We start from the raw sequence: 27,426 nt of genomic DNA, 5'->3' as shown, positions 1-27,426 counted from the left end.
ATATCAAGGATTAGTCAGTCAGCCATTAGACAGTGAGAACTGTGTGCAAACTGACGTTTGTTGCCTTTCCTCAGGCATCCCAGACACTGCTTCTCAGGTCCCAGTTTACTTTGGCCCTCTAGTGCTGCTGCTTCTTTTGAGGTCAGACAAAAAAGAAACTTGGAGTTAGCACCAAAATGCAACTTCTAGACCTGGTAACCAAACTTCCATCTGACCTTTTCTGTCTATTTGCCCTGGCTGTTACCAAAGCCAGCGTTTGGGGGTGGCCTCATAGTTGGATATACCACCATGTAGCCAGAGGATTTGGGCTCAAGCCGCTGTTTTGGATAAAATCCAACCTGCTAAATGGCCCTTGAGCTAGACACAGAATTCCTGCCAGTTTTACAAGCCTTATAGTTTTCTTAGGGAAAGTTTTTCTTAGTAACATTTAGCAAAAACTACCCGATTAAATATGAATAGTACTGTGTAAAGATATGGTATGTGAACACGAGTGCATCCGGCTTCTACTTCAGATAAAGTGTGTATATAATATTTTCAGCCCAGTTGTGTGCAGATAACTAAAATATTAAAACACATTCTATATCAACATCTGCCTTCATGGTGCAACTGACAATGTGTGTACATAATTTCATAGTTTAATAAACATACATGTTTGATCACATATCTTCTCTACATAAATGCAACGATGGTGTAAAAATGTGAAACCAAACTCTTCATAAATCTCTCTCTCTCTCTCTCTCTCTCTCTCTCTCTCTCTCTCGCTCTCTCTCTTTTTTTTTAGATCAACACCAGATTTTCTTTTCATTATAAGTAAGTAATGTCAGTCCAGAAGCTTAGTCTCTATCAGAAAATAAATGCACTGGTATTATTAAAAAAAAATAATAATAAAATAAAGAGCTTCATTTGTACCTCTATTTTCAATAATCTTGGTGTGGGAATAAAGTAGGTGTAGAAACATTCTCTTTGTTAATAACTTGTCAGAATGCAAGTCTATCAAAATAGCACCACACCTAGAGTGAAATATGATGAACCAAAAGCCAAACACTTCCTACAGTTAACTTATAGAAAATAGATACATAGCTCAGTTCATTTTGCATAGACTGAAAGTTGCGCATATTTTTCTGCAAATGCAACACACCTAGATTCCTTTCCTTGTGATATTATCTGATCATCTGAGCATTTACATCATGATAAGATTGTTTGACATTACATTAGTACTTATCAGGGTGATGATGACAGGCTGTGCACACAGTCATTCTTTGTGAACCCTGGCAAAATAACTATGCCAGCTACAATCATGATGAAACATGGTCCTGTTCACATACTTAAAGGGACATTGTGTTGACGGCTTTACTGTGTAAATGAGGGATCAGAGTCCCATAGAACTGGATTATGAACCAAAGAGGTTCTAGGACCCCCTGCAGCAGACAGGTGGTCCAAAATTTATTCATTGCATATAGTTTAAGTTGTTTGAGCAACGGTGTGGGAGACAGGATGTGAAGATGCAGGATTCAGACAAGGATCAGACGACCTGGTTTTGTGTCTACAGTGCTCTGTTTATGTGTGTAGACCAGTAGGCCATGTCTCAAGATACTGTATGACGAATGAAATGATAGAAATATGACCCTGCACTTTTACCCAGAGGGATCACTCTCTGGCATGTTTTTTCCTTGTCTCATCATCTGGTAAACCTCCTAGAGATATTTAGCACATTGGAAGGGAGGCTTGAGGCTGAGACCTGGCTGGGTTTAGGCCTGGTTGTGAAAAATCACATCCCCTCTTCATCTCTGCAGAATCTCAAAGCCAGGAGTGTCTGCAACGCTCTCTGCCACTGATTGGGGAAACTGGTGTGAATAGCCCTGCCAGCATCTCCACCAGGTAGTGCTTGATCTAGCTCTGCAGAGTCACAAGAGTCAACAGTCACAATCATACATCACAGCTCCAACCGTATTTGCGCAGACCAGCCACTGAGGTTTAGGGGCTGTGGATAAATGCCTCCAGCAACAAAAAGAGCAGTATGAGGATCACAGGGCTGTTGCAGAAGTAGCACCATGGCCTTAGCTGTCAGTTTACAAAGACTAAGTTGTAATTTATTTCCTAACAAATGCCATGTCCACTTCCCCTGCAGCCCTAAGTAGCTCAATAACTCTTCTCTAACACCAGCCTCCTCTACAAGCCAGAATTATTTCACACAAAAACATGTCAATCTGCCAGTTTCGTGGTGTCTTTGGTGCAGCTCATTCAGTTTTATCTTGAAAAATATAAATTGCTCTTGGATCATGTATAAAGACGGTGTGGCGGTGACAGAATTGCAAGCTGGGCCCAAGTTATCAAATTCTGCATGACTGGTCTAAAATTTGTTCCATAAAAGTGTGTTTTAGTGGGATTTTACAAGTCAATTAAGGCTGTGTGTGTATTTGTGTGTTCTTTAGGCCTCCTGTCAAATCACCAAGCTTCTCAAGCAGTGGCGCCCCATATGGCTACACCACAACACCACCCTGCTTGAGACTGCTGAGTGCTGAAGAACTAGTGTGATTGTGGTAAAGGTGCATGTCTATGCATACGTGCATGTGTGTGAAAGAGAGAGGGAAAAAGTATGTGACGACAACAAAACTCCAAAAAAGTTTTATTCATTACTCACACAAGGAAAGGAGGTAGTAGGTAAAAGGTGCTTGAATGAAAACTCAATTTCCTGAAAGCCTTTTGCCTGTCATTTTGGTGCAGGATGTATGTGGTGTTGGCTTGAGTGAAAATATGCTGGTAGCTCTGTGAAAATCTCTGTCGACTCATCACATCAGTGCTTTAAGCCCATAATTGCTTTTGCAATTTCTATTTTCCAAGAGGGCCAAAGCCCCCAATAAGTCCCATATCTCTCAAAGTCATTTAGCTTAAAAGACTACAGGCTCAGCATCTCTTTCTTTTGAGCTATTCAACATGTCTGTTGATGTGTGTTTTGTAACAGGAGAGCCTCCAAAGGTGGCTGTAAGAAATGGCAAAACCAGACCATTTACTACCAAAGCAGGTGATCTTAACAGAGCAGCAGTGTAAGATTCGCTTCAGATATCACACAAACCAGTAAGATCCTAAAGACAATAACTCTCCAGAGACGCAAAATGTTATTAGGACCAAGAGAGGGTCAGCAGCAGGCTCAGCAATCCACTTCTACAAACAATGGCTCCCTTTATAATAAAGGAAATCAATAACTGGCATTAGTAGGAGTTTCCCAACTTGTTCAGTTTTTCCAGATGCTTGGGCACTGAAATATCATTACACAGAGACCACTGACAGAGGCAAGACGGATGAAGATGAGACCAGACTTAGTGCGGAGGAGAGGAGAGAAGAGGAATCATGACAGGGAAGCAGGGGTGGGTTGTAAAAAGTGGGAAAACTATACAAAGGGATAAGTGTAATTTATAAGGGGTATTCAGTTTGCTGCGTAGCCCAGTAGGCTGTGTAATCAGAGGCATGCAGGGGGGAGGATCAGGTGGCAGAATAACGGACTGCCTGAATGCTCTTTTAACACCTCTCCCAGCATGAACGGTCCAGCGAAGAGAATGTGCAGCGAGAGTGGCTGGCCCACAGCCCATACCGGGGCGCACCGCCAAAGCCTTGGTCAGCATGCCTACTCTTCTGTATTTTTGGAAACATCCATTATGCAAGCAATTTGCCTTTAAGATCTCTGCGATTATGCGCTTGCTAAGGAAGACAAAGAGGAGAGATACAGTATGTCGGCAATATGAAGAGAGTCCAGAATACTTCCACATTTATTAAAGATTCCCTATCTAAGAACTGTTAATGTGACATTTGGGATGTACTGGGAATTAAAGTTGATGTTAGCTGACTCCATTTCTAAGCTAACAGTACCTTATGTTATAGTGTTACTGCTGCTGAGGCACAAAAGAGAGGCATTAAAGAAGTTGGGAACTGACCTGTATATAAAAAACAATGTTCAGACCGTTATCGTGTGTGAACAAGGCAGTCATTAGCCCAGAAATGCAGTTAGTTAAAGTCAACGAAAAAGTCAGCCGGCACAAACCAAACACAAAATCCACATACTGTATACACACAAACATGCATGAATCCTCCACATTAGAGCTTTATGGAAGTGAGAACACAAGTGGCCTGTCAGTAGTTTGCAAAGTTAATTTCTCATCTCATAATTTACAGACTACACACCATTTGCCATGTCATGGTGCTGTTTGGAAGTAGTCGTGAAAAATGTTTGAAAGATGCTAGAGAAACCAATGTCTGAGTACTGCAGATGAAACAGTGAGCACAGTACTGTAGGACGCTTGTTATACTCGTGCCTCCATACCTCCACCAACCCTTACCCCACCCTTAACCCAGTGTGGTTAGCTGCACGGTGGGGAAGATGGAAGGAGTGTGGTGTGTGTGAATGTTTCAGTATGTGTGTCTGCCTATGTGTGTGTGTGTGTGTGTGTCTGAGAAGGTTTTGGTGTGTAATTCCAGAGGCTCCCCTTACCCCCTCCCAAGTTTTTCCTCTTTCTCAGACAACTTTTTTCTTTTATTTATTTTTTTTCTAACCACTGGATTCTGGACTCAGTCTGTTTCCATATTGCTAACCACAGCATTCCACAAACATGATGGAATCTTTGTTTTAGAGTCTTTAAAGGTTATTTTTTCCTCTTTTTGACACAATTTCCCTTATTTCAGCACGTCGACGGGATAAATAGGTAAAGAATGTGACAGACTGTAAAACACCACTAAGCAGAACAGGATATTAGTGAAAGGGCAAGCTAGACAAAATTTCCTGACTTCCACTCATAACCATGATAACCTTAATGATATGATAACCGTCTTAATTAACAAAATCCCTCTTTCGGGTTTTATTCCTCCTGAATTCCTTTTTTTGCCATATCAATATTTACTTGTCCCTTTTCCTGCTGGGCCAAAGTATTTGGTTGCTTCTCTAAATCACCAAAAGGTTTATTAAAATGTAAAAGAGACTGTGTGATGGAATGGGACAAGGCGTCATTAAAGACTGTCCTCTTTGACCTTAAACTTATTTGTCGCAGTACATTCTGAGACTACACTTTTACCTTTTAGTGAGTAGCAGTATTGGCTCCAAACACTTAGATATATAAAAGGTAAGGAACACTCGATCAACATTTTCTTTAGCAAAACACACACTCTAATAGACGCCCTGAGCTTAAGTAATTTAAACAAAACTGGCTAAGGTGTAACCAAGGCCATTTTAAGGTGGTCGCCGGGTGAAAAATATTCAATCTGGATGTGGTGAATGGACCCCCCACACACATAAACAAGAGGTGAAGAATGAACTATAGCAGTCTTGCAGTGGTTTCTGCAACACACAACAAGGAAATAATAAATCTTTCGTTTTAATTGTCCTTCAAATTTCTTGGGAGAACTCAACCAGCAAAAACAACAACACACAAAACAAACAAAAAAAGGTACAAATAAACATACAGGACTGAAAGGATGTGTGGCAGACAGATGGAAGCACACACAGCCAACACAGTATGAGGGTTATTGAGTAGCATCTCAATGATCAATCTAAGTTAAAACACTATAACAGAGGAAGTCATTTATGTAGGAACTGCATGTTTTGCTCCATTAACATTTGCATATCCTGTACCATGTTCAGGCCCACTACCACATAGGTGAAAGTCCAGAGATGAGACTGAGCCTGCTGGGGCAGAGTTACAGCCTGAGTGTAAGTGGCCTCAGGGGACTCGACTTTCCCTGACTGACCTATCACCCCCCCACCCAGAAATCAATGAACAAACTCATTTAAGACAAGCGTGCATGGGCAGGCACGGCTGCAGATTACTGTGTCCTCATGTCACTAACCCCACATATTACAACAGAAGCCCATTTATTCACACACGTACAGTAACATTAATTACAAAAGAATTATCACCTAAAGACACGCTCTGATTCCTACAGCATAACTAAGGCTGCTGTGTTACAAAGCTCAATGATGACTTTTGCAGGTGGCATTAGGCTGGTGGTTCACAGTAAAAGGCTAATGTACTCAGCAGTCACGAAATTCTATATTCCTCAGCTAAAAAAAAAAATCCTAAATGCAAACTTACCAACATCTGGAATTTGAGGCATTTCATATGAATATATGTGATATAAATAAGTTACAAGTACAGCACAAACCATATAAAGTTTAATCTTGGTCACATAAACACGACATTCTGGCTTGATTTGCTTCTCATGAACTCAGCTGCAACTCAAAGCGCTTAAGAAATGATGAACCTAAACACAAGTCCCTTTGACTGAATGTCATGTGAGCATGACAAATATAGAAGAAGAGTGATAACGCTCAGCCCCTGAATGACATTTAGACAGAAGTAATGAAAATGAACTGTGACTCAGGCAGGCTGGGAGTGACATAAATCCATCAGTGTTTATCAGGTGAAAGTTTGTTTGGTTTTAAACTGAGTTTACCTCCAGGCCACACTCACAACCTTTCACCTTCAGGTAAGACCTTTGCTTGTAAGACTAAAAGGGAGTTTACCTCACATTCATCTCCAGACGAGAGAGACAGTCAAGTTCCAACACGTGAGTGTGAAAGGGGTTTTCCTAAAATCTTGGGAAAGTAGGCGACATAAATGCACCACATCTGAATGCCAAATGAAACAAGTTAATTCTCATGAAATACATTTTCCCTGTGAGGCTGCAGGGCCGGTGAATATACAAAGGTCTATTTATGAATGAACCTTTGGTCTTAGTTCATGTTTGCAATTAGGAGACAAGTGGGGCATTTCAGGTTTTACACAAATATACTGAATGCGTGTGAGTGCATTTGTATACTCAATTGTATGTAACAGTATATACATACATTTCTGTGCATATATTTGTGCCATATTTATGCTTATTTCAAAATGCACTGTGCTATTGTCATACAGTTGGAAGCAAACTCTTAGTATAATGTTACTCATGTCTCATGCAGTAAACAAATCAAAGTGTTTCAGCCAAGTTTTAGGCTGTTTTGTTGGGGTCATCGACTGGAACACAGACGTTAAATCAAAGGGAATGCAGACTCGTGACAGGAAGCAATTCATTTTCTGCAGCGCTGGCACAACATAATATGGGATGTATGCTGAGAGAAACAGGTCAGAAATGAAACCAGGAGAATGGGAAGGACAAAAGAATAGGCCAGAAAACCATCAAATGTAAACTTCCACCTTCTTAGGTTCCTCTGCTTCAAACCACAGTGCCACATGCATCATCCTGTTGCTTAGAAATGTAACTTTATGCCTTTTTTCTTGATGTGCTTCTTTCTTTCATCCCCCTTTTCTACAACCCACACAAACATGTGAAAGTAAATCTCTTCAGTTTGGCATTATGTCACAGGAACCAAAGTGCAGGTGGGGGTTGGTGCAAGGAGGAAACAAAAACATTTGTAGAAGATTTAGGGTGAACATTAGTGGAGCATGCACATGATTGACAGTAGTCATGGCCTAATGCTAGAAGAAACATAGTCAAGGAATAAGATACTGCGCTGAGGTTATTTGGAGTTGAGTGTTTTAACCTAAGGAGAGTCTGTCTTTCCACCACTGTTCCAGTATGTAGGGAAAGAGAAGGGGGAAAGGGTAGCAAAAAGAAAAAACAGAGTTTTTCTCTCCTTTTTTATTCTTAAGTCCAATTTGTACCGGTGCCAAAATCAGTAGTCCCCAGCCAATGGCGAAAAGGGAATTCCAGGCGCAGTGTGCGTGAGTCAGAACCAGCATTTTCCAAATTCACCCTGCTTGCCTCCCTTTAAATAGTCCAAGGAAATGTCCAAATGACCTAATTACGACTCAGCCTTTCCTAAGTAGTCTGTGTCAACTCATGACACGGTATTCAAAAATATACATAGTCACAAAACAGCAGCACTGCGGTGGCCGTGGGGCATACTTTTCATCTGTTTGGTTTTATTGGTGGGACTGTGACTTGGATTCTGTCTGTCTCTTTGTTCCTCTCTGCTGTGCCTCAGTTCTAAAAGATTTCTACAGACTGGGGAGACCTTTAAAAACCTCACTGGTGCTAAATGATTTGCCACATACATAGATTTGACTGGATCATTTCATCACACTTTAATCTATGCCACAATGAAATAAATCTCAAGCTCTGTTTCTGTAATACAGACTAACACAGATTCAGAGTACTACTGAATTGCTCCCTCTGGCAATGATGGGCACAAAAGCCGCCCAGCACAAGCACACACCATTAAATAATTGTTTCTATTTTGGGGTCAGACACTTTGGTCCACCTCAACAGTCTACTGCACCTAAAGCACTTGGAAACAATAACAACAAGACCTGTTCAAACAAAGGCTTTATTCATACCAAGTGAAGCTCCGCTGAGCTGTCATTTAGTGACAATTCAGCAGGACGCTAACTTTGTCCTTTTATTGTGTTTGTTTATTTAGTGCAGTGGGAGACGAGGTGGTATGCATGCATCCTGCTGAAAACCACTTTATGGTAATGTTTTGGAAATAGCCAGGACAATTAACGCAAAATGAAGTGGGAGTGATGGACTTGTTGGAGTACCTCACATTCCTGCTGAGTGTTTAAACTACTTAAACTAAGTGCTTTGTCAATGGGCCACCTTTGTGAGCAAAGTCCTTTTTATTTGCAGCTGCAAAAACTATAAATACCAAGGGAAATCAGATATAACAGAGTTCAGCCATTCACCTACAACAATTATGTCAGCTGGGAAATCCAAAAGTCATGATGAGAGAGAGAGAGAGAGAGAGAGAGAGAGAGAGAGAGAGAGAGAGAGAGACAGGGAGGGAGGGAGGGAGGGATGAGGAAGAGGAAAGGAAGTCAAGCAGAGAGGAAACAGATTCCGGCTCCTGGGGCTTTGAGTGCCGACTGCAAATCTACTTCATATCTAAGATGGGATAACGCAGCAACAGACAGATACAGGTCAGTGAGTTCCTCCCTAGCACACCATGGAAAAAGCAACCTGCAGTACACCTGTAGCTCCATCTCCCAGCTCTGATTTCAACACATTATCATTTCCATCATTCCATGCTCTGCACTAATAGAAGATTTCATGGATTACAGTTTGGATCGCTGTCTATCCATGTCAAATTTTGGCAGTCATTTCAGCAGTCCTCTGGTAAACATCCTCTCCAATCTGATCATTGACTCAAGCAGTGGATATTACTTCCCTTGCAATTCATCCTCTTTCTACATCCACCTCTTTCTGACTCTTTTTCAATCATTTCCTCTCATCTCTCCCCATCTTAGCATATTGGTCCCTTATAGGTGTGGCTTACGTCTTGCTGTGGCTGGGAGGACTACCTGATGTGTCGCTGTGCAAAAAGGGACCAAGGGGTCTGCTCTTGAAAAGGAGCTCTGTGCTGCATCTGCAGATCGCCTTACACGACCACTTCCTGCTTCCGACCCACTCCTCACAGGCAGCCCTGTGTGCCAGAGCCGAAAAAAGTGCAAACAGAGGGGTTCAGTCCACCCATGGGCTGAGCACAGGACCCTATTCATCCTCTCCCCAATGCTCCTCCCTGCTTCTCCCCTACCAGCCACAGGATGGCTTTATTTTAAAAATTCACAAATATCTCCCTCTTGAAGCCACTGGAATCAAGTGGCTGCTCATTCCCTCTTTTCATTGGTGCTTCACAGACACACTGCAACAGTGCTGCCCCAGACTGGAGAGGTGAAACAAGCTGGTGTCAAGTATTTGTACAATGTCTGTCTGTCTGTCTGGCACCGCTGCATCTCTGGCATGTGTTTAGTTACATAATAAGAGAAAGAAAGGATCAAGGGTCATATATAAAATGACACCTTACAGAGTTAAGGAGATACATAATGAGTCTTGTAGTTTCCTGTGAAAAACCTGTCTGTGAGTTAAAGGGGTAAGAGGAGAAATAAAAAGAAAAAAACTCTTACTCTTACTGGATGGTTTGGGGTGTTGGAGTTATGTTGCTATTCCTGGAATGCTCACTTTGTCCCATCTAGACCTGGCAACAGTTGAGGGGGTGGAGGGGGGCAGGAGCTTGGGGATGGTAGACTCCTACTGAGTCTACTATTTACGCAGAGAACCCAGTGAGGGCCAAGGGGGCAGGGGTATTTAAGATTCTTGGGGAAATGGCAAAGTGGGCAAATAACATTTAAGACAAACAAACCCAGAGTATTAATGATGAGTCTGTCGCTGGACTGGATGTTTTTGCTTTACCCCTTGCAATATGCAAGGGGAACGGCCTAAGCCACAGTCTGTCTTCACTACTGTCCTTGTCATTTCTCCCTTCGGTCGTTGGACACTGTCTTGTTTTTCTACTTTAAACGCATTAAAACAGCACCTGATACGTCCATTCCTACCAGGGGGATAAAAAAACATTTAGCCTGCCGGCTCCCTGGGCTTCCCCCTCGGATGTCAACCTCAGATGAGGGTGAGAAGAATGACGCTCTGTACGTCCACTGCAAGAAGCCATTCATACAGCCACAGTTCAGCCACAGAGAGTGTGTAGCACTGACCCATGGAAGCCAGAACAGAACCAGTACTGATCCGGTCCCTGCTGTCCCAACACTACACAACACCAGTATTGATCTAATCCATGCTGGACAGGATGGCACTGCTGAGACAACATGTCCACTGATTCAGAAGGATCATTGCAAGTCTGGCTGACACAGACAACACTGCCACTAATTCAAGCAGGACACACTGATTATGCCTAGTTAGCTCGAACAAGATACATCAAGACTCCGACACACAATACCCACCACGACAGTCAGAAAACCACTGTTGTTACAGATGGAGTTGTGCTCATTAACCAATTAAGCACTGCAGTGACTCTAATGGAACCAAACATGGGTTTACAGGACGAATCTCTGGGTGATCAACAAGCTCTGACAACCTAGTCAACTGCAAATTCTTTTCCACTTTCTCTATTGCCTTTGCCATGCTGAACAGGAGGCCTTATTATAGGTCGCTAGTTGACTGGAGGCAGAGGAACAAACCAAAACCCCTGGCAGAGCTCACGTTGTTCCCCTCAGACCAGCTTAGGCTCACTGGAGACCAGCGCTGGAGGCCAGGATGGAGAAAGTGGCTTCTGTGCCTTAATCATGCCCAAACTCTCAAGCTTTGCATGCCTGTGTGTGAGGCGGTTAACTGGGCCAAACGACCCAATGAGAATTCTGTGTACTTTAGAATATTTTTCTCAAACCATATCTTATGGAAAAAATACCCATTCAGGAGCATTGGAGTATTTACGTAAAAGCACTTTTTAAAGACAACGGATAAATTACTATTTGTTTGACAGTTCTGCATAAAAAATGCTTTGGTCATAAAAATGGCTTAATTTAGCAGCTTCTGGGTTAGAGAAATAATGTTGATACCAGTGATAGTACATTAATTCTAACAAATTTAAGTGTTTTACTCCCTGACAAAATTCACAATGGTATTATTTGAATCAATGAAAAAATAACTAGGACTGTAATTCCTGCTTTCAGCATGAATTAAATCACAAATGATTGCTTATCCAAGTCTTTCCATGGTATTTCCAACGCTCCATTTCTGTGAATCACTGTGGGAGCTAGCTGATAAGGCTTGATTTGGGCACATCATTTGGATCTTCTTCATGGTGCAGCAAAACATTATATGCAAGCTGGAGTAATCCTGTCCTCCATCACATGAATCATACTTTTCCTGGCCTCCCTATTTTTACAGCTGCTGCACAACTAGATCTGCTCAATCGCTTTCCTCCTCTGTGACCAAGAAAGACAAGAAACCCAGAGTGTTGGAGACTCAGTTTCTCACAGTCATTCTGCTTCCTCACACTTTCTGCATAAACAACCACCACCAATCCCCTCTTGACCATTAAATGCACGCAGGCATTCAAGCCTGCAGCAGTATGTGTGCAGAATGCCACATTGCACATACATTTTAGGAAAAACTTATCTGAGAACTAGTAATGATTTACAGGCCCTGCTTTTCTACTTTGATTTAACCGATTGACTTTAAACCTCAGAAGGTGAAACTACAACAATGTGATGCTCTATTGGACTGTCTCACAATCACTGTTTGGACAGCTTTATACAAACACTGAAGTTAAGTGCTAACAATGGCCAGAATGTGAATCAGAAGCCAAATAAAATACAGTACTTATTAAAGACTAATACACCATTAGGGATTTCCAGAAATAATTGTAAGTGAAATCAGAAATTAGGATAAATGAGGAGGTTATATACACAAAAGTCGAAGACAGGCTTTTGTGTTTTGCATAGAGGAATGGCTGTTTATATATTTTTTGTATGTTTATACATTATATTGTACACTAATATGATGATGTTTTACAATTTTGACAGCTTGCAAATGTACAATCAGTAACAAATATTTAATGACGACAGTGTTACTTACAGTTTGCCAGCTTTCAGGGGAGCTATACACAACAGTCAGAAGAAAACACTTCAGCTTATACAAGGTTAAGTAAAAAATCACTGTAATTAATGTGTCAAACCCTGGATGGGCAAAATGTGCTAATGTTGCACCCGTGACCGGTTTGATGATGAATAAACCATTTGGCCAAACAGGATTGGGAGCCCTGTCACAGTCCATTAAAAAACAGAGGGACGAGCTCAGGTCTGTAACCTTGCTGCCTTTGACCTCTCTGCTCAGCATTTTGGTCATAATGCTGTCTTCACGCAGCTCCTCCAGAAAAACTGTCGGTGTGGATTGTGGTTTGCATTTTGCCCTTTTGCCCCGCTTCAATTTGTCATGCCAGCATCGTGTGCCCAGCCATTTGTGTTGGCACAGTCCACATCTCTGGTCCAACAGGAAAGCCATTAATCTAGGGCTAGTGGGTCTTTAGGGGCAATGTGAGGGGCCATTGGTTACCACAGCACACCCTGATCTTAGTCATAGATGCAGTCAAAAGTAAGAGCATGGTAAATAAATAGCAGATGTTCAAATATAAAATATGCTTTCTATTGAACCTACTGTTCTGGTCCATTTCCACACACTGAGAACTGACAATACCCAATGTTTTTTATATTGCAGATCTGCTTTTGCATGCAAGCAAGCGGGGGTTTCCATATCATGTTCTCACTCTTTATTTTCACTAAAAAGACACATTTTAAGTTCATGCACTAAAAACTATGTGGAGGAGTATATGTATGCAACAGTTCCAGGGAAAGAATAAATGAACATATTCCCGTCAGATTTTTTGCTCCCGTGAGGAGTTTCCACCTTACTCTGATACATGCAGACCGAGAAGTAGAGGAAAATTAAAATGAAATATAAGATCATAAGATTCTGAGAAGATTTAAAATCTTAAAAGCTTTGACCAACCACAGAGACTGAACACCAAAATCTCAGTTGTGTTTAGAAAGATCAGTAAAAATGAACTAGAAAAAAGTCAACGGAAAATGAATAAAGTTTCAAGGACATGCTCCTATGTAAAATAAACCCTTCTTTTCTATGGCTACACCACCATTTCTTCAATTTAGCACTGAAAGCCAACAGATGGAGGAGAGCAGAGTGTGTATAATCATGATTACAGAGTCGAGCATCACATACATCACCAGGTCTTGTGTACTTGGCTACAGTCTAGTAGGAATTTATGAATGGTGTTGTTGGTCAGGGGCTCAGCTGTGGTGTTTAAGCTCTCTGTCTTGCGCTGCTGCCTCGACAGACTGAATAACCTCAGAGGATCCGTGATGCAATCTCGTCTCAGACAGCCGTCTGATGTTCCATTGTTAGAAAAAAAAGAAAGCATAATGGTGGTTGGGGGTTAGCACTGCTGCCTTTAGTGGGGAAAATGACATCACGGTAGTAAAAAAGAACCCCGATAAAGTATGTGCCTTCAGTATATTAGTGTGATCTTGCTCTGAACTTGAAGAGCCCATATGCCGTTTATCAGCTATGTTGGGTAATTGCACTACAGTGATTGTGTACTTGGCAGCCAATGCTTTGCTCCATATGTCGTCTGAGCCAATATCTGAACAATATGTAATTGCTGGCAATCACAGTTTGTGGGAAAGATGACGGGATGCCTTTACTTGCCTCTGTTTAAAGGGGAAATTTAAAATGAAACAAGCTTGGGTCTTTAATCCAGGTCAGACAGAGGTAAGCTGCTACATACGGTTGATTCACTATGTGATGAGCACAGTGAATCCACCGGGCAGAAACTGTGCCAGATTTACTCCAAATTGTTCAGAAAAATAAAACCATGGATGTGTGCAGTCTAGAAAAGTCTCCTATCCCTGGGCAAATGTTAGTTGTTAGATGTTAGTGAATAAGGCCAAAGATTGTTTTAGTTTCCGAGGCAGGATCTCAACATCCCAGAGTATAGTCTAGTATTTTTAGAACCTGTTCCCACCTTTGTTAGATGCCTCTTATAAGGCTTTGGCGTAAATCCTTAAATCCCAGTCCCCACTGAAAACAAACCAACACTGTCCTGTTCCATTCATTTTCCTGGAACCCAAGGGAAAAGAACAACATAACAGTAATGGAGATGAGGATGACACATCAGGATGGGTGTCTAGTTAAACGGGTACAGTAGCAAGTTATGAGTCAGACGCTGAGACTGGAAAGTAGGGAAACACTTGAGGAATGGGTGACTGTGGGGTGTGTTATTCACAGCTTATGTGGTGAACTTCTCAGAGAAGGGCCACACCACTGGGTCCTGTAAAAGGTCTTCTGTTATTCCACATTTCCAAGCACTAGGTGTGTTTATTGCAGGACCAAGACTCACAAAAGCCTTGGGGCCAAATAGGTGTGTAATGGCATAATACTGAGTTGGGCTTCCTAAAAGGGGACAGTTGACAGTACAACAGTCTGATCCACTCAGCAGTCTCTCCTGAACTTATTCTCACTGTTGAAGATTCATCTGTCCCATATTTTCCCAGCACTGTTCCTTCTTTGGCTTTTTTGCTTTTGCCCTCTGTGCCCTCCCACTTATGTTCCATTTCTCATCTGAATCATTCCCTCTATTCTTGTCCCTTTTGTCTTGTTGTTTTGTTTGGAAAAGAAACAGTTTGACTCTCTCTCATCGGAGACAGACTCTTTAACAAGCCTGTTCCAGTGGGCAGTAGACAGAGAGGGGAGGCTATTTTTAGATGCACCCAGATTAAAAGTGAGAACTTTTTTCTTCGTCCTCGTAAAGCTTCCTCTTCCCTCTCTTTCAGTCTGTAATGGAGTTTAGCCTCTCTGTGGGGGATCCTGTGTTACCTCCCCCACACATACTCTTCTCATCCCCTCTGCAAGACTCATCCAAACGCCCCCACCCAGCACCACCACCACCAACACACTCATCCTCTCCAAACACTGACATCATTCGACAGACCCAACTCCTTCCTCTGCCTGTGGGGGCTGTTCTATTCTGTCTGTACAGCGTGCAGCATGAAATGGGTGAGTCTCAGCTCCTGACACAAATCAAGAACCAGGAGAAAAAAACAAGCTGTCAGAAAACACACATCTGCTGTAGGAAAACAAGCCCGATACATCATTACTCCCTCAGTGAAGTTCTCCTCACATGACCTTTTCCTCAGCGACACTACTACATTAAACTGTTGCTCATACACACTGTTAAAAAGGTGCTAAAAGAATAAATCATACAACAGCATTAGGTATAATATGGGCAGAGCTTCATCCGGGAGTCTAGGAGGTGACGGGTGAACTTAGTCAATGCTTTCCTGTCTTGGAACAAAACCAAAGTCTGACTTCTTACCCCTGTCTCAGCACCCACACATAAACACACTCCCCCCACCATGTGCATCACCTCATCTCTGGCCTGAACTAGTGAAGTGAGAGGAGGAGACATGGCCCTCTGGTTTTTACTAGGCCTACTCTCACTGACCCATGCCTGGGTCTAAAGTTGGATACAGCTCCTGTTACGTTCCTTGAATACAGTCCCGTCCCTTTTAAAATATTCTGTTTTTAGCAGACCAGCCTTTTCCCTTACACTTAATTTGAAGGAATGAGTGGGTGAAATTGCGTGGTAGACTGCCTGGCAGGGACCAAGCAGGAAATCTTTCATTAAAACTCACTCAGTGTCCATCATGACTTAAGGCTCTCTGTTAGATACCAACTAATAAGTGAAATAAAGCGTCTCTGTAAAACATTTCTAATGCTTTCCATCACAGTCTGACCAATCAGTCCTGGGAACTCGGTGGTCTAGATAAGTTTCTGATTGACAGCCATGTTTGAAGTCCCCTGCAGGACTGTGCTGTATGTGGTTGATCAAAGACTCTTTGCCAACGAACTTTCACAGTAAAGCCAGAACAAAGAGCAAAGTGTGTGAGCTAGTAGTTGTAAAAGAAGAGTGAAAAATGAGAAGAGAAAGTGATAAAGACAAACCAAAGGAGAAAATGAAATGTAATCACAGAGCTCTCTTTTGAGTTACGGCACATCAAACCACTTCAAATTGCCTCTTCTTAGGCATATTTTATTGATGCTTTGGGAGCTGCAGCCAGAAAACAAGGAACACATTGGGACTAATTGTCGATTACACGTAAAAATATCTATGTGGGATTTGTTACTTTATACAAAACATATGGAAACTGCTCTTGAGCTGAAATAGATGAATCCAGCTGCTTTAGCATAACATCTCACTCACTAGACAAATCATGGAAAACAAAATGTCAGCAATAATAGTAAATTTCTCCTGTGAAATAGAATAGCTGAGCCCGAGCATGTTATTTCAGAATGCACATGATTGCTTCTATGAAAATGAAGAGTGCTATGGCAGCTCTGGCTCAGACCCAGTCCATGCTGTAGTTAGAAGGAAACCTGATAGTAATACCTCGACTCTACCCACCCTCTTTCTCCCTTCTCATCTGAGCCTGTCATTCTAGACGATGGAGGTGCCTGGACCACAGTGGCAGTCTAACATCTCACAAAGCCATTATGATTTAAAAGGATTGGACTGAGGTGGCTTTGCCTGCACCGCTGGTTACTTTCATTGCAGCATCGTAGCCAACAGTTCTGTGTTTGCATCTAGCGACAAGAGAGAAAGAGTGATGGAGGTGGAAAGACAACAAAAAAAGAGCTGTTCAGAAGCAGTGAGAGTGAAGAAGATAGTATCACTGCTCTCTGCTGATTGTTAGACAGTCTGGGGGGGATTCCCTATCCCCTCTCCCAGGTGTACGCCTGTGTCTACAAGACAACTAAGCTCCTTAGACGTGTTTAAGCTTCTCAAATAAAGGTAGCTGAAATAAAGAGGCATTTGTGGTCCAGGCGATGATCTGCTATTCTATTGTTAGAGAAATCTGAAAGCCCAAGGTTTCCTTTTTCAGAACTACAGCAGGAAAAGCCTTTCTGCTCCACAGCTAGAGAGCATTTATGTTGTTAACATACCTGGAGCTGTGCCGCCCTCAGAAAACATAGCTTCTCTGGGAGTGATAGGCAGGGATATTACTTCAATGGGCCTGGCTACTACATTCAGTGCAGACTGGATTTACTTGATGCACACAATGCTAAATACTCACTTGTAATGTCCTCTTAATCAGTGCATAAGCAGTGAAAAATTATTAAATAAACAAATCTTTAAAGCTGTTTAATCTGCCTGCATTCAAAACACTTAATATATAATCACCTTATTATTATTTTACACGATCGTCTTTATTAACTGGTACGGAACTAAATTTCCATCATTCTTTCAACATCAGTTTCCACTGTGACCTTTTATTGACATCCTCTTGCTGCGCCCCCTTCATCTCTTCACATCTATTGGTACCTGCCATTATCAGAAAATTCATTTGTATATTTCACTAATAGACTCTGCATATTGAGGATTTTTGCTTGTTAAATGTGCCCAGTTCAGGTTTTATACAGGGTGTCCCATAAGTCTCCATACATAGGAGACATAATACATTCCATACATATATGGTTCTAACATGTATTTCTTTATATTTTTTCTTTATAGTTCTTCAGCAGTGGAGGACACGAATTGAAATGTGTTCCCGACAAAATGGCAGTCATATAGAGCATATTATATAAATAAAAATGGTTTATGTCAAGAAACATTTATTTTTCCTATGTATGGAGACTTATGGGACACCCTGTATATTTATGTGTGTTCTGATGTTCACTGCCAATAAATGCCCCAATTGATAGGTTTATAATATATTAGTGGCTTAACAAGAAGAGAACAAGACAATTAAATTGTCAATTGAAAATGTTTGTGTGACAATGCATCGTCAACTAAAATTTCATTATCATGACAGCCCCACTTTTAAACTGTCTGCATTAAAAACCACAACTATGCAGCATAAGAAGAAATATAATATACTGCAAATGTGCCACAGTTTTATCCTGTTTAATACTCATTGAGTAAGACTGCAGGGAAACGATGTCTGCCAAAAAATAAAAAATGTACTTTTAATAGATCACACATCATGGCATGATGACACTTCTGGAAGAATTTGAGCCACATGTTGCTTTCCAGAGTCAATAATGTTATGATAATGCTGTCGATTTAAGATGATTTAATATGGTGTTAACATGTAGCGGGGCAGCCTTCCCATGGATACATAAACACCACACACACACACCCAGCCAGCCTCAGCCCACTGGCCCTCACACTGATGAGGCCATTGTTAGCCCACTATGACCGGAGCACTCCCATAATCTGTGAATACTTCTGCCTCCACAGTTCACTATCTGTATCTGGTGTATTTACTTGAAATACCTCTGAGGCTGACAGGGAGAAGCTCTGTTAGTTTTATTCCAGCTGCATGAACCCACTCAGTAGATGTGTCTAAAGATGGGTGCTTTTCAAAGGGATCCTCTTTCTTTCAACCTACTGAACACACGAGTACTATGAGGTATAAAACTAAGTACACTACTGGCTTTTCTGAACATTCTCCTGCTATTGTTGCCTCAAGGAGAACCCAGACAGTTATTGTAAATTTAAAACATACTTACTTCTGGTATCAGTGGTCATTTTAGGCCTCAGTTGCTGTCTGGGAGCTGATAATATCTTGGAGACTGTCAATCTTATGTCTGATGGAGAGTGTAACTGACTGGCAGATGAAGCCACACTCTTTAAGACCCCTACTGATTAACCTCTCCCATCTGCGTCAGCAGTCACACATGGTTCACATAACAAATCCCTTTCTTCTCCCTGGCAGTTTAGGGCTACATGCAAACACGGAAATGAGATATACACTACTGTGCGGGGCCTGAATCTTGAGGGGTGGGCATCAACTTTCTACTGCACAGATATAACCAATAGATAGCTGGGGGAACCCACAAGAGGCAGTTTAAGCGGAAACACATGTAGGTATGTGCGTGCATGGCTGCACACACACAGGTAAACAAACCCACACACAAACAGAAAAATACTCTTATATATGCATACATACAAACATACTCGGTCAGCTGTGTTGACACAGATTGTATAAAGTCATAAAACCAAATGGATTCAGTGAGAGAAGATGATACATAAAATGTGTTTGCTTCCACTGTGACTACTTCAAGCTTCCAGGGCTATTTTTAATGTTTATACTTTTTTGTGTGTAAATAAAGTTTCTTTTTCCCTGCAATCACTAATTGATTAATGGTTTGGCAAATGTTAGCACCTGCTCTCAGTGAGTCTTAAATTTGCATAAATAATCTGATTTAGTGTTTTCCTTTTTCATTCATTTAGATTTAAGAAGTTCCTAAATAAAGAAAAAAAACTGAGAAGTGAACTGATTAAAAAAAAAAAAAAAAAAGGAAACGCAATAGCAAGTTAAAGGTGCATTTCAACCAGTCTGACACTCCCCTAAAATGACAATGTTTAACTTTAATTTATACCAGAGTTTGTCATTACTCCACCCCGTCACTTCACCCATCTGCAACTCCCATTTCTACAGCCTAGCCACCTGTTTTAACCCTATAAAATTGAGTATATTTGCCTTGAAACGTGAGCATTTAACATTTGAAATGTTTGTGTGGAAAACTGCACACTTGCTCCACCGTGTTTCTATTTATCCAGACTTGTTTTCTCTAAACTTTGCACAACAAATTCATCTCAATGTGCTCTTATATGAAGGGAAAAACAAATGAAAGGGAAATACAGACACTTAAGACATTTTCACAAAGATAAAGACCACTGTAAGATAAAGACTGAGAAACTGCAAAATTTCTAGGGAGTTTCTGGCAGTAATAGACAAAGTATGAAGACATCTGTCAATTACTTTGCCAAGAATGAATAAATCCATTAATGTCTATTACAATTTATTTCCAGAATTAGGAAATAAATGTGAGCCTACATTCCCACGGAGTGTTAGTCTACATGCCAGTCTCTGCGTAAGTTTGGATAAGTGTGTGTGACTGGATGCATCAATTTGAGTGTGTGGGTGGTGGATGAAGATCTGTTAAGTTGACACACAGTCTCACAGAAACACATGCGCACACATCTCCCCCTTCCCTAAAACAGACTCTGTGAATGTTTGGCTGCGCCAGCTGTGTGAGCTTGAGGTTGGGTGTGGGGTGTATACAATTGTCTGACAGACGGCATGGTGTGTATACACATAGTCATAAACAGAATCTGGAGCGGAAGCAGTGATCACCTAGATGTGCTTGGCCTTATGACACTGGGGCTGATCTGTTGTTTCACTGTCTGTAATACTTGGCCCATGCAGCTGCAGGAAAGACTGGGTACTGCCCTGGACTGCAGCCACACAGACGGTCTGAGTGGTGAGAGTGTGTGTGTGTGAGAGGACACACGTACTGGAGAATTTTTTGATTTCATCTTTATTGTTTATGTTCCTCTATGGATATAAATATAAATTATCCAACAGTCTGTTTGTGTGTCTGTGCATGCAAATGTGTAAACATGGCTGTGTCCAAGTCTTTGATGTTGACCACAGCGGCTATGAACTGTAGTGAACCTTAAGCTGAGAGAGCAAGCGACCCACAGAAGCCCACATTTTTGTGTCTAAAACATCTGCATTTATATATAACTACTCTCAAAATACAAAAACAGAATTATGTGCGCCGCAAAAGCATAAAAAGCCAATCTGCACTGCCAGAGGCTCCTTAAATATCCACGACATAAAACACCAACAACTATAGCCTCCAAAAACAAATGCGCAGCTCACCTGGATTTTTAGTGCAATCATACCACAAAGGTGAGGCAAGCAAAGTCTTTAAAAACTGTCAAGGTCATGTTTTCATAGGATGACAGTTTTACATTCAAACCTGAGGGAACTATAGCCTTAAAAACACTTGTGGCTGCGTGTCTTGGAGCAACAATGCAACACTGGGGTCACTGAGAGGCCATATAGGGAAAGCAGCTATCTGATGTTTATGTTAGACATCAACCATGCCTCTCAACACTACCCATTTTCACCCAGTTCATGGATGGTCACACCAGAGAGGACAGGACACCAAATGTTATTGGAGTATTTTTGTTGTTATTTATGCAGCTGTAATCATTTCATTGTAAGCAATTTCCTCTGGGATCAATAAAGGATTTCTGATTCTGATTAGAGAAATTCTGTTTTCCTTTCCTCCCTGTCAGTCTCTGCATGCATGTGTGCATGACTGAATGGAAATGAGACCATCGACTCCCAGCACTTCATGTCATTCCAGCTTTCAACTCCTGATGGGCTAAAAAGACACTGTGAACTCCTTGAGCAAACACTCCTTGAACGAAGAAAGGAAAAGGAACAGTGAGAGTTGCAGCAAACATGCCCATTTGAACCGGAAATATTTTGCAGGGTTAGAGCTTATAGCTGTTTGAACCGGGGACACAAGAGAAGACCTAGCAAATATAAGTGTGTTTGAAGGCCAAACAGTGTTGAAGGCAGAGCTCACATGGGGAATCTGACAGTAGAACCTGATAGTCAGCTGCTGCTGACTCTCCACTCTCCTGTTTAACCAAGAGGGCACAATAAGCTCAGTCATCGAGGAAAAGATCCCTTCATCCCTACCATAAAGAAAAGGTGTCATTCCAGACAGTTCAGATGGCTTAAACACAGCTAATTCTTTTGTAGTTACAGTTACAGAATACTTTAAACCTAAAAAGAGACATACAAAGAAAGAGAGATTAATTATCCCATTCTTTATCGACATGAGGTGCCAAGTCCATTGACTGACAGAGCCAATTAGAGAGGCATGAAAGTTTAGGCAGCATGTGACTGCTTTGACCTGAATTCAACCTGTCATATTTGTAGGTTTAATTGAGGACATCATCTTTTCATTTTTCTTATAGTATTAAATATCTCAGTTATACCCAAAACAGTCATACTGCAAGGTTCAAATAGAACCCGCTATTGTTTCCTCAGATGAGTGGCAGATTGCTCTGAATTATGAAACTGAGATAACTTTAGTTAACACAGAAGGCAATGTGAGATTTAAAAAAAAGTCTGACTCTAGTGAAATGTGGTGCCTCCTCTCTGAACCTTTTCAAAATGACATGTCTGTCAACACTTAAAATGAATGTGGTCATCTGTCCATGACACAGATTACTGTGCCACGGATGACAGTCATCAGTAGTCCTAGACATAAGCTTTGAAGTGAGACCACACTGCACTCCTTTCCACCCAGTTCTCATGGCTTTCCCTTTAAATAGAGCATGACATCAGACCCAGCGCAGGTCCACCGGCCCCAGCCCAAAACAAATGTGTCCAAACAATGCCACATCTGGAGCGAAACGCGCAGATGAGAGGGGAAGAGCAGGAATGTAGTGGGAAAAGGTGTTGGAAAAGAGAAAGTGGTGCTAAAGCTGTTTAGCTCTAGGACCCTGGCCAAGGTGTCTGGGGATATGCCTGAGCTATAATTTGCTGGTGATTCCCCTTGCTGCCCTACCCCAAAGATCTGATGTCACCACAACAAATGAACACATGAAAGAAGTTGAAGTACAGCACTGCTTTTTCTTGTGAAATTCATTACATCTTCTTTTTGCATTGCAATATCAGTACCTTGAGAAGTCCACTGATGCTGATTAATATCACAAAACACTCCCAGACAGCTGACAATCACATTTAATGGTTCCTGTCTACAAAATATTTACATATTAGAAAAGAAAGAAAGCTTTGTCTTCTTTTATTTGGCCTACTCTTCTGACTTTTCTGTGCAGATGCAGGAGGAGGTCTTCGTAAAGTCTTCTCAGGCAGCCTGTTCTTGTTGTCACTGTCAGAAGCAATCAGAGCTGCTGGGTCTGCATTCACACAGCAGAAGGAGCAGAGGAGCAAGGCAAATATTCAGGCCAATTTTCTGCCTGTTGGACAAAGTGTCTAATAAACACAAGACAGCTGAACTAACAGTTATTTGTCAGCAGACACGTAGTATACCGTCTTCAATCTGCTGGAGATAGTCGGACGCGTAGTCAAGTACACATAAAATGTTTGCAGTGATACACAAACACATATATATGCATATGCACGCCATAACAGACGTATTCATCAGTCTGCACCACTGAGTGAATTTGTGTGGGAGCTCAGGGAGCCCTTTAGATTGAAGGTGTGACCTGACAGAGACGTACGGTAGGATGGAAACTATGCTGAATGTGTCCTGTTTGAAGAGGAGGACACAGATAGGGAGGAAGAAGAGGAGGGGAAAAAGGTGGGGAAATAAGTAAATTGATGGAAGCTGAGGGACTATCCTCTCCCATAAGTCATGTATTTTACATCAGTAGCCGAATGTACCGAGCCTGATCGTCTTTACAAGTCTCAGCCTCCAAATCCTATTTGCAGGCCAGTTCTAAGTGTGGATTAAATAAATCAGTTTTAATTTATTTTACTGAACCAACAATGTTTTTAACTTGTTTAAATTCAAGGGAAAACTGATGATCCAAATGTAAACAAAAAAGTGCACCCACCACTAAAGCACAAAATATTTGACAGAAACTTTCAAACTAGTCTTTCAAAGGATGTTATAAAGTCATATCATGTCAAAGTTCTTGAGTAATGTTTGCAAACCATGGATCCATTTAGGCATATGTGTTTTTAGCTGGGATCAGTTTACAAACGCATACATTTTAGATAATAATTAAGAGGCAAACTCTTCAATTATATCCCTAAATATAACTGCAAATTACATGATCAAAGAAATTAATTGGGAACCTCTCCTAATGTGTTTTTACCAAGATCTAACATTGAGGTTCTAAAAGTTTTAGTGACTAAGAGAATGTCTGGGAAGCCTGCATAGAACGTTATGCTCACATTAAAACAGGAACATTGTTCACTTCATTCATTCAAACAGTGTGGCGTGGCAGTTTCACAATTTTTGCTGAAGTTACAGATGTTGAAGATGTTAAAATAAGAAGAGACTGGTTTAGTAGCACAAATCTCTGCTGATGAAATTTGGATGCTTCTCACTGACTAATGTTCTGGCATTTTCTACTTTAAGTATGCAATTTGCACATTTGTCTCAGCCTAAAAGGAGCAAACAACAAGTCTAGCTGAATGACAACACAGTGCATTCACACTGTGTGATACTGTCAGGACAGTTTCATTACCTCAAATTCTTGGAGCATGTGGTTGATCAAGGTTGTGGTTCACACATATGTCTTATTATATTCAACACCATAAAGCTGATGATGAAGGGGAGATTAAATGATGACATGATGATTTTCTTTTAGGGATTGGGTCAGTCCTCAGCTGTCTGAAGTCTAATGAGGGTCAGCTCAGTCCCATTGGCGGTGAGGCAGAAAGGTCAGAAGCCATGACCCTTTTGCTCGACGTGGGAGTTGAGGGATGAATAACCTCTAGTGTTATGTAACCTTAGTGACTGGACTGGGGACGACCTGCTGAGCTGATAATAAACGAAGCTTACAGCCGGTATCACGTCTCTTCGAGGATGAATTACATTTAATACCTAGACTCAGAGGTCTCCTGGTGATAGTATCTGGTTGGGGGACATTGATTAATATTCCTCCTGTCAGCAAAAGATAGAACTGCAAATGTGTATTAAATATAAAATAAGAATGGCTGAGAGCTTCTCTTTGCAATGTTAAATCCCACTTCATAACGTTATCTGTCCCTTTATAATGCAATCTCTGCACACTGTACGAGGTTACAGTGATGTTATCCCACCTGCAGGCATTTTCACCACAGGAAGAATTACTTTAACTGAGACCTGATGTATTGTTCCTCTTCCTTTATAAGCATGCATGTAGTAGTAGAAGGAGAGTAGCGACAACATGATGGGTTTGTCAGAGACTCTAGGGTTACATTAACATACAGTGTGAGAGGCAGGAGGTGGTAGTGGGGTCAGAGGTCATTGTGGCCAGGCAAACAAATGAGCCACCCAGTGAGGGAGTCAGGAAGAGATGCTTTCCCTTGCAGCCCTGCAAACCCTAGCAACAGTAACTGCTGGCGAACATGTGTGTGACAAATGTACCATCTGAGCCGATGACAGGGTCTCAATCATCACCTTATGGGGTTGCCACACAAACATTTCCCACAAACACATCAGCCAAGTGGGAAGGAGACTGAAGGGGGTGAAAAGCAACTGAGGAGGGGGAGGCTGGGATCATGGGCAGCAAAGGGAGCACAAATAAAAAAAATAACAAGCCAGACACTAAGAGTAGTCAGTATTGTTAATGTGGGAAGCACATAAAAAATAATGTACAATGAGCCGGTCGTTATTGTGAAATAAACCCTGACATAGTGACGCAGGACTTAACTCCGATTCTGATTGGTCATTTTCAGTCTGTTATTTGTGTATAACAGATGATTGTTATGAATAACAGATTGTTTATATACTATGTACAGTTCCAACCACAGCATTTAACAGATAATGTTATTTACCTGAAGCAATACAGTCTTTTTCAAATCAATGCAATCATTTGTGTATCAATATTTTTGTACATTTCTACAGTCAGAAGCCATATAATATGTGGTTATAATAAGCTTTACCAATCCTGTAATGGATGTTACCTTTTCTTATACTTGCATGGAGCAACTGTAAAACACAATTTCCTCTGGGATTAATAAAAATATTCTGAATCTGAATGAATAATATACAGTTTCATGCTCATTACATGGCTATTTACTTTTCCCTCAATGATTGGACAAAAAAATACTGGTTTAAAATATTATTTATGATTTCAAATACACTTTCATAACAGCCTATTAGATAGAAATAACAGACTGTAGAATGCCATCCTTGACCAATGAGAGTGTATTAAACCAATCCATGCAATAATAGTAATAAAGAAAACACACTTTCCCACATGCAGGCTCATTTATGGTCTAGTCACAATACATAAATGCTTACAGCTGTGCAGACCAACTCCAAAGGGTTAACTGTTATGATGACTTTGGAAAACTTATGGAAGAGATGCTGCTGTAGCTGGAGTGCAATCAGGTTTTTATTGTTGTTTCTATTGTTTCCCTCTGGGCTTTAATGACCAGCACACAGGCTCATGATGACCCTCTCCTGCATCACTATCCCTCTAAACTCTCCTTATACACCCATTGTTCCTGATAGAACACAATCAAACAGGAAACACATACACAGCACTGCTTTCTTTTTCCTCACTGAGATCCTTCAGAAAAAAAAGAACTTCTATACATCTGTCTTTGTTCCCCGATGATTCCTCTCCATTTCCTTCCAAATATAGATTGTATAATAGCCACAGTGTTTCCAACCAGTCCCTTTTGATCCACTGCATTTTCATTTCATATTTCTATTTGCTTTAGCCTTCTGTCTGCCCTTTATCTCATGCTCTTTTTGTATTTTCCTCTCCCCTTTGCTAGCTCTGGAAAGTACATTCGCACAGTTCAACAGTGACACAAGGACCGTCTCCTTCATGGCAGACCATGCTTGTGTTTTTTCAATTAAGCCGGGCTCCTGTACACTATTCATTTGGGAAACCATAATTCTCATGGCCCAGCAGAAACTAATGGAAAGTCGCTTAGTTTTTTTTCCAGGAGAGGTATCGGAAAGACCCGTTCCCTAGAAGCGTGTCAGACTAGTATGCACGGAGAATAAAATTGTGGAATACTGTCTATGAGCATAGGGGTTAGTGTTGACAGGAGGTGTAGGCCTCACCGAGGGGTATCAGGGCGCAAGAGCTAATAGAGTGAATGGGAGCAGGAAGAAGGTAAGTGAAGGAATACAGATGGATGGATTTCTAAGGGAATGTGGATGAAAGTGAGTGAGTCGCAGGCCGGATCTGAATTGCCCAGCGGGGAGGAGGACAGATCCACTGAAATCACATCAAAGCCTAGTGTCACTGGGCTGCAGATGAGTACAGACTGTCTCCTGTTCTTTTTATTTACAGAGATGAGCCCTAATAGCCTGTTGCATCCATCTGCCTCAAACAGCAATCAAGAGAGCAAATAAATATCTCCACACGTGCCCACACACATTACACATGTTGTATAAATTGTATACACTACTGTATATACAGATGCGTGACAAATTGACCACAAAAAAAGCAATATAAAGCATCCTAGTGAGGTGTTGGACTGGTGTGCCTTGGCATTGATTTTGGTGGGATGGGACAGCATTCTTCCAAAAGATAATTCCTCATTTGGTGTTTTGATGATG

General features: G+C 41.3%; 1 protein-coding gene across 5 annotated transcripts in view; it reads right to left on the bottom strand.

Annotated features, from left to right (window-relative positions):
* The window catches only part of znf469 (zinc finger protein 469), a 227,596-nt gene that overhangs the window by 13,971 nt on the left and 186,199 nt on the right, over positions 1 to 27,426 (bottom strand). The window lies entirely within an intron of this gene.

This window comes from Sphaeramia orbicularis, chromosome 6 (genome assembly GCF_902148855.1).
Source record: "Sphaeramia orbicularis chromosome 6, fSphaOr1.1, whole genome shotgun sequence".
Lineage (NCBI taxonomy): Eukaryota > Metazoa > Chordata > Actinopteri > Kurtiformes > Apogonidae > Sphaeramia > Sphaeramia orbicularis.
The sequence above is the reverse complement of the archived record's forward strand: the minus strand, read 5'-3'. Positions and strand labels throughout refer to the sequence as shown.